This window comes from Carcharhinus amblyrhynchos, chromosome 9 (genome assembly GCF_965287045.1).
Source record: "Carcharhinus amblyrhynchos chromosome 9, sCarAmb.v2.hapA, whole genome shotgun sequence".
Taxonomy (NCBI): Eukaryota; Metazoa; Chordata; class Chondrichthyes; order Carcharhiniformes; family Carcharhinidae; genus Carcharhinus; species Carcharhinus amblyrhynchos.
This window is the reverse complement of record NC_137332.1, coordinates 109,536,824-109,549,581: the sequence shown is the minus strand read 5'-3', so window position 1 is coordinate 109,549,581 and position 12,758 is coordinate 109,536,824. Positions and strand designations below refer to the sequence as shown.

Sequence of the window (12,758 nt, the reverse complement as noted above, 5' to 3'; positions counted from 1 at the left end):
AGGGTAAGACTCTTAGCAGTATAGAGGATCAGAAGGACCTTGGGGTCCGGGTCCATAGGCGTCTTAAATCAGCCTCACAGGTCGAGGATGTGGTTAAGAAGGCGTATGGTGTACTGGCCTTCATCAACTGAGGGATTGAGTTTAGGAGTCGGGAAATAATGTTGCAGCTTTATAAGACCCTAGTCAGACCCCTGTTGGAATAGTGTGCTTAGTTCTGGTCGCCTCATTACAGGAAGGATGTGGAAGCTACTGAAAGGGTTCAGAGGAGATTTACAAAGATGTTGCCTGGATTGGGTGGCATGCCTTATGAAGATAGGTTGAGGGAGCTCGGTCTTTTCTCCTTAGAGAGACAAAGGATGAAAGGTGACCTGATAGAGGTGTATAAGATGTTGAGAGGTATAGATCGGGTGGATTCTCAGAGGCTTTTTCCAAGGGCTGAAATGGTTGTTACGAGAGGACACAGGTTTAAGGTACTGGGGAGTAGGTACAGAGGAGATATCACGGGTAAGTTTTTCACTCAGAGGGTGGTGGGTGAATGGAATTGGCTGCCGTCGGTGGCGGTGGAGGCAAATTCGATAGGGTCTTTCAAGAGACTTCTGGATGACTACATGGAACTTAATAGAATTGAGGGTTATAGGTAAACCTAGTAGGTATGGATATCATCAGTGCAGTTTGTGGGCTGAAGGGTCTGTTTGTGCTGTAGTTTTTCTATGTTCTATGTTGAAATCATTTATATATATTACAAACAGCAAAGGTTCTAGCACTGATCCTTGAGGAACAACACTTGTCACTCTCAGTATTCTGGGGTATATCCCATCAGGTCCTGGATGCCTACCTTAATGTTTCTCAAAAAACCCAATACTTCCTCCTTTTTGACCTCAACATGACTTAAACTATCTACACATTCTTTTCCCAGACTCATTATCCACCAAGCCCTTCTCCTTGGTGAATACTGATGCAAAGTACTCATTTAATACTTTGTCTATTTCCTCTGGTTCTATATATAGATTCCCTCTCTTGTCCTTGAGTGGGCCAATCCTCTTCCTGGCTACCATCTTGCTCTTTATGTATGTGCAAATAGCGTTGGGATTTTCCTTAATCTTGCTGGCCAATGCTTTTTTATGCCTCCTTTTAGCTCTACTTACTCCTTGCTTAAGTTATTTTCTACTTTCCTTGTATTCCACACTTGCTTCGTGTGTTCCCAGCCTCCTAGCTTGACAAATGCTTCCTTTTTCTCTTTGACTAGGCACACAATATCTCTCATTATCCAACATTCCCAAAACTTGCCACACTAATTCTTCATCCTTACAGGAATGTGCCGGTCCTGAATCCCAATCAATTTGTACTTGAAAACTTCCCACATGCCAGATGTTGATTTGTCCTCAAACATCTGCCCCCAATCTATATTCTTCAGTTCCTGCCTAATATTGTTGTAATTAGCTTTCTCCCCAATTTAGCACCTTAATTTGAGGATTACATTTATCTTTATCCATTAGTACCTTAAACTTACTGAATTGTGGTCACTGTTCCCAAACTGCTCCCCTACTGAAATATCAACCACCTGGCAATTCCCCAATACCAAGTCCAGTATGGCCCCTCCCCTAGTGGACTGAATACTGTTTCAAAAAGCCCTCCTGGATGCTCCTTACAAACTCTGTCCCATCCATGCCCTTAGCACTAAGTGAGTCCCAGTCAATACAGGGGAAATTAAGATCTCCCTCCACAACAGCCTTGTTAGAACCATAGAGTCTGCACCAAACACAATTCCCCCTAAGCCCTACCCCCATGTCCCTACATATTATACCCACTAATCCCTCTAACCTATGCATCCCTAGACACTAAGGGGCAATTTCTTAGCATGGCCAAACAACCTAACCTACACATTTTTGGACTGTGGGAAGAAACCGGACTACCCGGAGGAAACCCACACAGACACGAGGAGAATGTGCAAACTCCACACAGACAGTGACCTGAGCTGGGAATCGAACCCAGGACCCTGGAGCTGTGAAGCAGCAGTGCTAACCACTGTCCTACGGTGCCGCCCGTTACTTTTACACCTTGCCAAAATTGCCTATATATCTGTTCCTCAATCTCCCACTGGCAATTGGGTGGCCTATAGTAAACCTCCAACATTGTGACTACACCTTTCCTATTCCTGAGCTCTATCCACATTGCCTCACTGTATGAGCCCTTGCAGTGTCCTCCCAGAGTACAGCTGTGATATTCTCCTTAACCAGTAGTGCAACTCCCCCAACCCTTTTACATCCCCCTCTATCACGCCTGAAACATCTATATCCTGGAATGTTAGGCTGCCAATCCTGTTCTTCCCTTAAACAAGTCTCTGTAATGGCAACTACAGCATAGTTCCTAGTACTAATCCAAGCTGTAAATTCATCTGCTTTACCTGTTACACTTGTCGCATTGAAACAAATGTACCTCAATCCACCAGACCGTCTCCGTTTTGCAATCCCACCGTGGCTGCTGTTTCTCTGAGTCTTACTGGTCCTACTCTCTCATTCCCCTTCAGCTAATTCACCTTTGCTTTGGGTCCTCCTTTCTCTCCTCCTCCTCTCTCCACCCGCCCCCCCCCCCGCCCCGGCAAAGTACTTTACATCCTCCCGTGTGACACTTGCAAACCTCCCGGCCAGAATATTTGTGCTCCCCCAGTTTAGATGCAACCCATCCTTCTTGTACAGGTCCCAGCTGCCCCGGAAGAGACCCCAATGGCCCAGATATCTGAAACCCTCCCTCCTACACTAGCTGTTTAGCCACATGTTGAGCTGCATTATCTGCCTATTCCTAGCCTCACTAGCATGTGGCATAGGGAGTGATCCTGAGATTACAATCCTAGAAGTCTTGCTTTTTAACTTTCTACCTAACTCCCTTAACTGCTGCTGCAGGACCTCATCACTCTTCCTGCATATGTCATTAATACCAAAATGTACCACGACCTCTGCTGTTCACCCTCTCCCTTTAGAATGCTTTCTGTCCATTCAGAGATACCCTGGACCATGGCACCAGGGAGGCAACATATAGACCTGGAGTCTTTTTCACATCCAAATGTTTAGATGGATTAGCCATAATGAATGTGTGGGGTAACCGGGATAGGGCCTGGATGGGATGCTCTGGAGGGGATGGTGCAGACTCAATGAGCTGAATGGCCTCCTGCATTGCAATGCAGCTCAACAGATTACAACACACAAAAGTTGACATTCTTGTTCTAGAAAAGCATTGTGTTGAATTTGACAATGGAGATAGCTCTGGGGAAATCTTTGAGTCATTTGATTCCTTCTAGTTTCTAATCAGTTGTTTTGTTTCTGTTAATTAAAGCACGTCTGATTGTCAAGTGCCGATAAGCAATCTCAACTACACAACCGAAACTATTTTTTTTTGCCCTGTCATGGCATTTGGGCCAGATCAGGGCCAGTTGTTCATCCCTTAACTCTCCTTGAACTGTGGCTTGGCTGGATCGCGTCAGAGGGCAGTTCAGAGTCAATCACACTGTTGTAGGTCAGACTGGGTAAAGATGGCAGATTTCCTCACCTGAAGTACACTGGCGAACCAGATGATTTTTATTTAAATTGCAATTTTCTGGATTCACAGTTGCCATTAACTAAGGTGAAGCCACTATTAGGTCAGATTTACTAACTGGGTTTAAATTCCCATGGTGATGGGATTAGAATTCAACATCTGCAACACATCAGCATGTCAAGTTCAGTAAAGTTATCATCGAGCCACCCTGTAACTGGAAACTGGAGGTGAGTTATTGCTCTGTTTAGGTGATGGGAAATAAAGTGCCCAGTTCAGCGTAAATAAATAGTGAAAGTAAATTAAAGCAGCAGGTACTGGAAAAGCCCCACAAACTCTTTCATTTCTGTGTGGATGAAACTGGTTCTTGAAGCTTGCATTTTCACTTGCATCAGTGTCTGCGATTGAAACTTCATACCCCAGGGCAAACAAGCAAAGGGGTAAGAGTGGATCACTTCTGCCACCTCCTGGACAGGGATTCAGAGATATCAGCTTTTACAAAGGGTCATACGGACTCAAAACATTAGCTCTTTTCTCTCCTTACAGGTGCTGCCAGACCTGCTGAGATTTTTCAGCATTTTCTCTTTTGGTTTCACTTTCCAGCATCCACAGTAATTTGCTTTTATTCAGAGATATCAGTATTTAGGAGTTATACTCCTTAAAAGAAAAACATTTTTAAATTCTTCATAACAAGGTGAAAAACAAGACTGTTCTATCTTGTTGTCCACTTAGTTAAACTGTCCATTTCTCATCAATGTACACCTTCAGGAGCAAACCCCTCAGTGTACCCAAACTGTGGCCGAGTGTGACAACTAGGGGACTTTCACAGTGGCTTCATGTAAGCCTACCTGTGACAAATAAATAAATAATAATTGGATTCATTGCTATCAGCCTCTCTGTCCATGTTATTAGTACAAATTGCAAATATTTGATAGTTAAGTCACCTCAGTCGTTACTAACTGTAAACCTGGAAATGCTGAGGCAATCAGCAATATTTTTAAGAATAGTCACTTTATCCAACACAAATGGATCCTTCAAAAACACTCCAGGATCTTGACCTGCATCTTTGCCAATTTATTTGTGGGCCATAACCTATCGCTGATCAATTCTAATGTGGACCAAGCCCATCTGTGATCAATACTAACATGGGTCATACCAAACTATGATCAATTCTAACATGGGCCATACCCAACTATGATCAATACTAACATGGGCCATACCCAACTGTGATCAATCCTATCGTGGGTTATACCCATCTGTGATCAAATCTAACATGGGCCATACCCAACTATGATCAATTTTAACATGGGCCATACCCAACTGTGATCAATTTTAACATGGGCCTTACCCAACTATGATCAATTTTAACATGGGCCTTACCCAACTGTGATCAATTTTAACATGGGCCTTACCCAACTGTGATCAATTCTAACATGGGCCATACCCAACTGTGATCAATGCTAACATGAGTCATACCCAACTGTGATCAATGCTAACATGGGTCATACCACATCTGTGGTCAATTCTAACATGGGCCATACCCAATTGTGATCAATTTTTCTGTGAACCATATGCTATCTGTGATCAATTCCTCCAAGGGCCATTCTCCATCTGTAATCAATTCTAATGTGGGCCATACCATATATGTTTACCAAGTTTAGTTCAAATCTGTACATTAGTTTCTGATATATCCTATACAAACGGAGAAAGAGACTAATAAACAGGGTTGATAACTCCCACCTATATTCAATGATGGAGGTGAAGAGAGATTTCTCACTGACATTACCCATGATGGCTGTTATTCCTTTTAATCTTCTTTCTAAAGAAATGATTTCCAAAGTCTTCATCTCCATTTATCTTGGTAAAAGTCCTTATTGGCTATTCGAAACCAGGGCACCGAAATTTGGCTTGACTAGGGAAGCAATCTGTGATAAAACCCAGTGCAGAGCAATTTGTGTGTGATAGTTTGATGTCCCACCAATGTCCTTTAGGAAAGGAAATCGGCCGTTGTTATCCCCCCCCCCCAACCGCCGTAATTGTGACTCCATACCCACAGAAATGGGGTTAACGCTTCACTGCCCTCTGAAATTGTGTGATAAGCTACCCAGTTTGAGGGCAAGTATGAATGGATAACAAATACTGGCTTTGTCAGTGACACCTATGTCCTGTGAAATATTTTTAAAAAAACTTAGGTTGGGTCCATTGACAATGACAACTTTTAAACTATTTTACAGGATGTGGGATGTCATTGGCTGGATTTTTGTTACCCATTCCTAAAGTTGATGGTGATGGTAAGCCGCCATCTTGAAACACTGCAGTCAATGTGATGTATGTACACCCACAGTGCTGTTAGCAAAAGTGAAGGGATGCTGACACTGTTCCAAGTCAGGGTGGTATGCGAATTGGAGGGGAACTTGCAGTTTGTGATGTTCCCATGCACCGGTTGTCCTTCTCTTTCTAGGTGGTAGAGATTATGGGTGTAGAAGCTGTCTAAGGAGCCTTGGTGAGCTGCATCTTGTAGATGGTACACACTGCTGCTGCTGTGTATTGCTGGTGGATGGATTTGTTTGTGGATGGGGTGTCAAACAGTGGGGCTGCTTTATCATAGATGGCTTTGAGCTTCTGAATGTTGTTGGAGCTGCACTCACCCAGACCAGTGGGGAATATTCCACCACACTCCTACAATCTGGCTTTGGGGGGGGTGGGGGGGGGCGGTGTCAGAGGGTGAAGTCTTTTGCCACCGCTGATAAAATTGTGGGGAGATCACTGCCTCAGAATACTTTCTTCACCACCCAGAGTGCAGTCATTCAAGAGTACACACAGAGAGATGGGCAATGATTGCTAGTGTATAATTAATAATGAAACAAAAATGATAAAATAAATCCCTGAAACTCTAAGACAGGCTTATTTTTCTGGTGAATTTATTTCAATCAAAAGTACAGCCACATGTACTTAGAAATAATAGTTCTCATAGAATCATAGAATCCACAGTGCAGAAGGAGGCCATTCAATTCATCAAGTCTACACCGACAACAATCCTGCCCAGGTCCTATTCCTGTAACCTCATAAATTTATCCTTCTAATCCCCACACGTGAAGGGTCAATTTAGCACGGCCAATCAAGCTAACCAGCACATCTTTGGAGTGTGGGAGGAAACTGGAGTGCCCAGAGGAAACCCACACAGAATGTGCAAACTTTCAACCAAGACCGGAATTGAACCCAGGTCCTTGTCACTGTGAGACTGAAGTGTTAACTATTGCGCCACATATGGATGAATCGTTCACCCATTCGTGTTTGTTATTTTAATAAAGTCAATCACCTCTTTAATTATTGGGTGATGTTTAGTAGAAGCGGATTTGGGAAATGACTGAAATGTTGGAGCCAGACAATAGTGAATTAATGCAGTGCAGAGGCTGAGAGTCTAATAGAAGCAAGTAGGCACTGTGGGTCATTGATTAGGATTGGATGGTAGAGATATTATTTGGAGAATGTATTCATTTGCAAAGAAGAGCCATAGTGGACTCGAAAGGTTCACTCTATTTTCATCTCTGCAGTTGCTATCAGACCTGCTGTATTACCTCAGCACTTCCTGCTTTCGTTTCAGATTACCAGCATCTGCAGTATTTTGCTTTCATTTCAGAATGTTTTTCCTCCAGTTGTCTGGAGCTGGACTTGTGGTTGCACCAAGATTAATGAGAAACAGGGTTTGAACTGAAAGTGTTAGTGCTCAGGGAATTTCGGGTGTGAAGAGAGTCTGGTCCAGGACTCCAATTATTGAGCTTTATGTCAACAGATTTTCAGGGGGTTTGAATTTTTGCTGCCATGCCTCATCCCCGGACAGAAATAAGGAAACATTCTCTCGGTGAAAGTGTCGGTGAAAGTGTGGAGATGGGACATGTTGTCCGCATTGTAAAATGACAACTGTCCGCCCTCATAGTCCAGGAAAACCCCAATCTTCTGGGGATTCATGCTTGGCATGAGGGGGGTGAGTGAGGGGGAAGTGTGGGCAACATAGCCCTTTGAGGGTAATAGCCACACAGTCCAATATCCGGTCTCAGGTGTCACTTTGCCTTTCCATTTCCGGCTAATGGACTCTTTGACCAGGCCGAGACCCCACCATGTCTTGTTCTTCACCTTCACCTCCCAGTAGAATCTCCCTGATACAAACCCTATGGTTCCCAGCACACAGGGTGAGTGGTCAAATCTTTCTGGGGTGTCAGGAAGCTCCTGCTCTTTGTTTCCGAGTCTCACACTGGTCCAGTTCTCAGACAGGATGAGCCAGGGATTCGCTGTGTTCGGATCCAGAGTCAGAGAGGCTGGAGCTGGGGAAAAGTTAAAAAACACAAGTGTTTGATCAGTTTGAATTCTGAGTAGCTTTTTTTTTTAAAACAGCTTCTTGCTTAAGGAGAGTTCAAGGATTATTGGCCCTTGAGCTTGTTTCAGTCATAGAGAAGCTGCAAAGAGAGCTTGTGAATCAGATGGAAGGACAAGATGTTATTAAAACAACAAAGACAACAACACAATAAATGCTGGAAATATTCAACAGCGGCAGACAAAGAAACAGATTTAAAGTATCACATAGATTGCCATTCTGGTGAAATCCAGTTTTTGATGAAATGTCATCATCCTGCGATGTTGACTTGGTTCTCTCCCTCACAGATGCTTCTGACCAACTGAAAACTTCCCGCACTTTATGTTTTTACTTTGACTTTCCAGCAACTGTAGCATTTAATCTTTGTCTTGAAGTTAATCTATTATTTTGCCAGAATCTCTGCGCAGGAGATGTAGAAACTTACAAATTAGAAGGAAGAATAGGCCACTCAGCCCTTTGAGCCTGCTCGCTATTCATTTTGATCATGACAACTGATCAAATTCAATATCTTGATTTCCCCCCTTCCCCCCAATCCCTTGACCCCTTTAGCCCCAAGAGCTATATTTAATTGCATCTTGAAATCAGCCAATGTTTTGGCCTCAACTACATTCTGTGGTGGTGAATTCCATATATTCTCCACCCTCTGGGTGAAGAAATTTCTCCTCACCTCAGTATTAAAAGGTTTACCCCTTCTCCTCAAGCTATAGCCCCTTGTTCTGGACTCCACCACCATTGGGAACATTCTTTCTGAATCTACGCTGTCTAATCCTGTTAGAGTTTTGTAACTTTCAATGAGATATCCTTTCATTCTTCTAAACTCCAGTGAATATAATCTGAACCGATTTACTCTCTCCTCGTCTGACAGACCTGCCACTCCAGGAATAGGCCTGGTAAACTTTTGTTGCACTCTTTTAATAGCAAAGACATTCTGCCTCAGATAAGGGTTTATAATAAAGCTACAGAGAGTTGCAAAAACACTTCAAGATTTAACCTTGAATAAGGATGCTCAGATCATGTAGCACCCTTCAGTTTGTACGTTATATGTAATCTGTATTCTCCTTCAGGCCTTGAACCATTTGTGGGCACTGCCAGGGATTTATCTTACAAGCACTGACAGGGAACAATGCAGCAAACAGCAGGGGTTGAAGAGTGAAGGAAGACTGCGGGACTGTGATGGCAGGATTGGGGGATTCACTACTGGAGTAACAAAAATGTTTAGACGATAAATAGGACTGGGGAACAGTCCTTTGCACACATAGATAGCACTATGATCCAATCGACGAATACTGAACATGGATCAGGGATTCCCTTGAGGCTGTCAGTAATGTGTCCAGTTTCACGGTGGGATTAACTGTGAGAGCAACGGTAAGAAATGATTATGGTCTTATCTGGGCGGCACGAGGCACAGTGGTTAGCATTACTGTCTCATAGCGCCAGGGATCCAGGTTCGATTTCGGGCTTGGGTCACCGTCTGTGCGGAGTTTGCACGTTCTCCCCGTGTCTGCGTCGGTTTCCTCCGGGTGCTCCGGTTTCCTCCCATAGTCCGAAAGACGTGCTGTTTAGGTGCTAAATTCTTCCTCAGTGTACCCGAACAGGGGATTTTCGCAGTAACTTCATTGCAGTGTAAAGAAAGGCCTGCTTGTGACACTTAAAAAAAAGCTTTAATCTTTAAACTTTCGCAACCGCTTTACCATTGCGCCAATTCTACAATAACATCAGTGGTGGCGCAGCGCCACCGATTGGAAAACTGTGGTACTACAAGCCGTCTGTCGCATTTCACGGCCACCTGCATTTGTAGAGCGCAAACTGTGGAAAGTTTCTACCGGTCAGTCGCCATGGTTGAATTTCAAACAATTTACAAAATTAGATTTAGAAGGTTGGAAAAATGGGGATCTCTTTACCTGGGTCGATGCTGTCTATCATTTCTCTCCACGTTTTGTATTGCAAAGGTGCATTGAATATCTCCAGTGGCAGTGTTCCATTGTCCAGTGATTGCGACTGAATGTTTCGAACAATCCTTCAGTAATTATATTTTTAATTTTGAAAATTGTCATCCATTTCTGAGTTAAACATGAAATGTCAATCAATGCTTTGTACAGAGAATGACATACCTTCTCTCGTGGCGAACCTCCTCCTGAAATGAGAGAGAGAGAGAGGCCTCAATTCTTATCTTTGTGTCTGGCCATGTAAAATCAGAATATAATAGTTGCAGCATTCTTAATATTCCCAAACTTTCGTGTCTCTCCATCGGGCTTTCTTCATTCCAGACACTCCTTAAAACCCATGTCTTTCACAATGTAGCTGATGAAATTTAAATCGAATTAATAAGTCTGGAACATAAAGTCTCAATGAAGGTGGCCATAGTAACAATTATGGAGTGTTGTGCAAACCAATGCCCTTTCAGGAAGGAAATCTGCCATCTTTACCTGGTCCCTGCCAAGGGGGTGGAATTATTTCAGCCAGAGGGTGGTGAATCTATGAAATTCATTGCCACAGAAGGCTATGGAGAACAGGTCATTAAGTATATTTAAGACAGCGATAGATAGGTTCTTGATTGGTAAGGGGCTCAAAGGTTACGGGGAAAAGGTGGGAGAATGGGGTTGAGAAACTTTTCAGCCTTAATTGAATGGCGGAGTAGACTGGAATGGCTGAATGGCTGAATGGCCTCCTTTATTTTAGAGAGTGACTGACTCCAAAACTGGCATCTGAACTGGCCTAGCAAACCACTCAGTTAAAGCAGCAATTCGTGATGGCAGCAAATGTTGGCTTTGCCAGCCAGCCTCACATCCCATAAAAAGGTAACAGAATAAAATGAATGATCATGTGATTACAATTGAACCAGTTTAATGAAATGAGCAGGAAGCACAGGCTGGAAAGTTTAATTCTCTTGAGGATAGTTTACTGGGTCTGCTGACAAATAATTGACTGTATAGGGACTGAATCGGGGGAAATACTTTTCCAACCACATTAATCGCCCAGTATTGTCCAGCACAACAAAACAGAAAATGCTTGAGAATCTCAGCAGCTCTCTTAACATCTGTGGAGAAAGAATACAGGTAGTGTTTCGAGTCTGGATGACCCTCCATTAGAGCTCTGACAAATTGTCTCCCCACAGATGCTTTCAAACCTGCTGAGATTTTTCAGCATTTTCTGCTTTTGTTTCAGATTCCAACATTTGTAGTAATTTGATAATAGAAACCCTACAGTGCAGAATGAGATCATTCAGCCCATCAAGTCTGCACCGATAACAATCCCACTTCAGGCCCTATCCCCTCAACCCTACACATTTACCCCTCTAATCCTGCTAACCTACACATACCAGAACACTAAGGGGCAATTTAGCATAGCCAATCAACCTAACATCTTTGGACTGTGGGAGGAAATAGAGCACCCAGAGGAAATCCACACAGACACAGGGAGAATGTGCAAACTCCACACAGACAATGACCCAAAGCAGGAATTGAACCCAGGCCCCTGGAGCTGTGAGGCAGCAATGCTAACCATTGTGTCACTGTGCCACCCAGCACAGCTTTTAAAATCCTTATCCGCTTATCTTTTATCCTAGCATTGTTCAATTTGTTTTCAAGAATTTCTAATGCATGGCGACTCACTACAAAGCAACTTACCATCAGAAATTTGGCTGTATCTTGTTCGTCCCTTTGTTTCTCTAACTCCAATATCTCTTGTTCGATACAATCTAACTCCCAGTGGATTACATTGAAGTTTTTCTCCATTGGTTCTAGAATCCTCTCCTCTTCTTCCCTGAGATCTCTGAGTAATCACTGCTCTTTCTCAGTGAGAATCTGGTGCATTTTAGTGAACTCGGATGTGATGTGGGTCTGCAGACTGCTCGACTGTTCCTACCAAATGAAATGTGAAACATAATTAATGTCCCGCAATAAAGGGAACAAAACTAACCGAAATCCCAGAAAACCAGCACAGGGAGACCTTACCCTAACTTCAGAAATCTTCCGTTTCTGTTGCTGTTCGGTGTCTTGAAGTAAAGTCTTTCTCCATATAGCCGATTGTAAACATTTACTCAATCTACCCTGAAATTACAGTGGAAATTAAACCTCTCCATTATTGAAACATAGAACGATATAAAAAATTGTTATTTTATATCAGTAAATTTTTACCCTGTACATCACTGCAGCCTTGTCTATTGGCCGGAAGTTGTGAGATTTGTGCTGCTTGAATCTCTACAAATATAACAGATCAATATCTTGTCAGTTTCACACAACAGCTTCAGACCTTCCTGATGTTTCTCACAGTGATGTTTACTCCCCTTCTTCTGATTCAGAACTAGATCTCGAGATTTCTCCGCCAGATTTGCTAAGGCCCAATTAACTTGGGAAGTTCTCTTCACACACCTCCCTCTACATTCTGGGCAGAAGTTCATCCTCTTCTTTTCCCAGCAGTGGGTGATACAGGAACGGCAGAAGTTGTGTCCACAATCCAATGAAACCGGTTCAGTGAAGAAATTGAGACAAATGGAACAAATTGTCTCCTGGGTCAAACTCTGGACCTGTTGTCTGGAAGCCATGTTCACATTCAACACTTCCTGATTCTAACCGCTTTCAATTTCAATGTTTTTATGGCTTTGCACTTTGCACGCTGGCAACATGCCAGCAGACTCAGTTCTGACTGCCTATATATTCATGTGACAAATATCAGCTTTTACTTGCCAACTCTGCAACCTGACTCCAAAACAACCTAAAATATTCACCACATAATCAAACCAATATCTTCACCCTGACCCAACTCGCTCCCCACCTCACCCGCTGCCCCCTCCTCAAACTCCCTACACTTCCCTTTCAGGCCATCAGTATCAGTGTGCAAGTTTCCATCGATGATTTTT

The 12,758-nt window shown here is 43.2% G+C and overlaps 1 pseudogene across 1 annotated transcript; it reads right to left on the bottom strand.

Moving 5' to 3' along the window:
• Positions 1-6,475: 6,475 nt before the first annotated feature.
• On the bottom strand, positions 6,476-12,450 carry LOC145348547 (zinc-binding protein A33-like; annotated as a pseudogene). The gene is made up of 6 exons (XR_013887952.1): positions 12,037-12,450; positions 11,854-11,949; positions 11,527-11,760; positions 10,012-10,034; positions 9,802-9,917; positions 6,476-7,850 (listed from the first exon to the last, which is right to left on the bottom strand). The product of XR_013887952.1 is annotated as a zinc-binding protein A33-like (transcript).
• Positions 12,451-12,758: the final 308 nt, after the last annotated feature.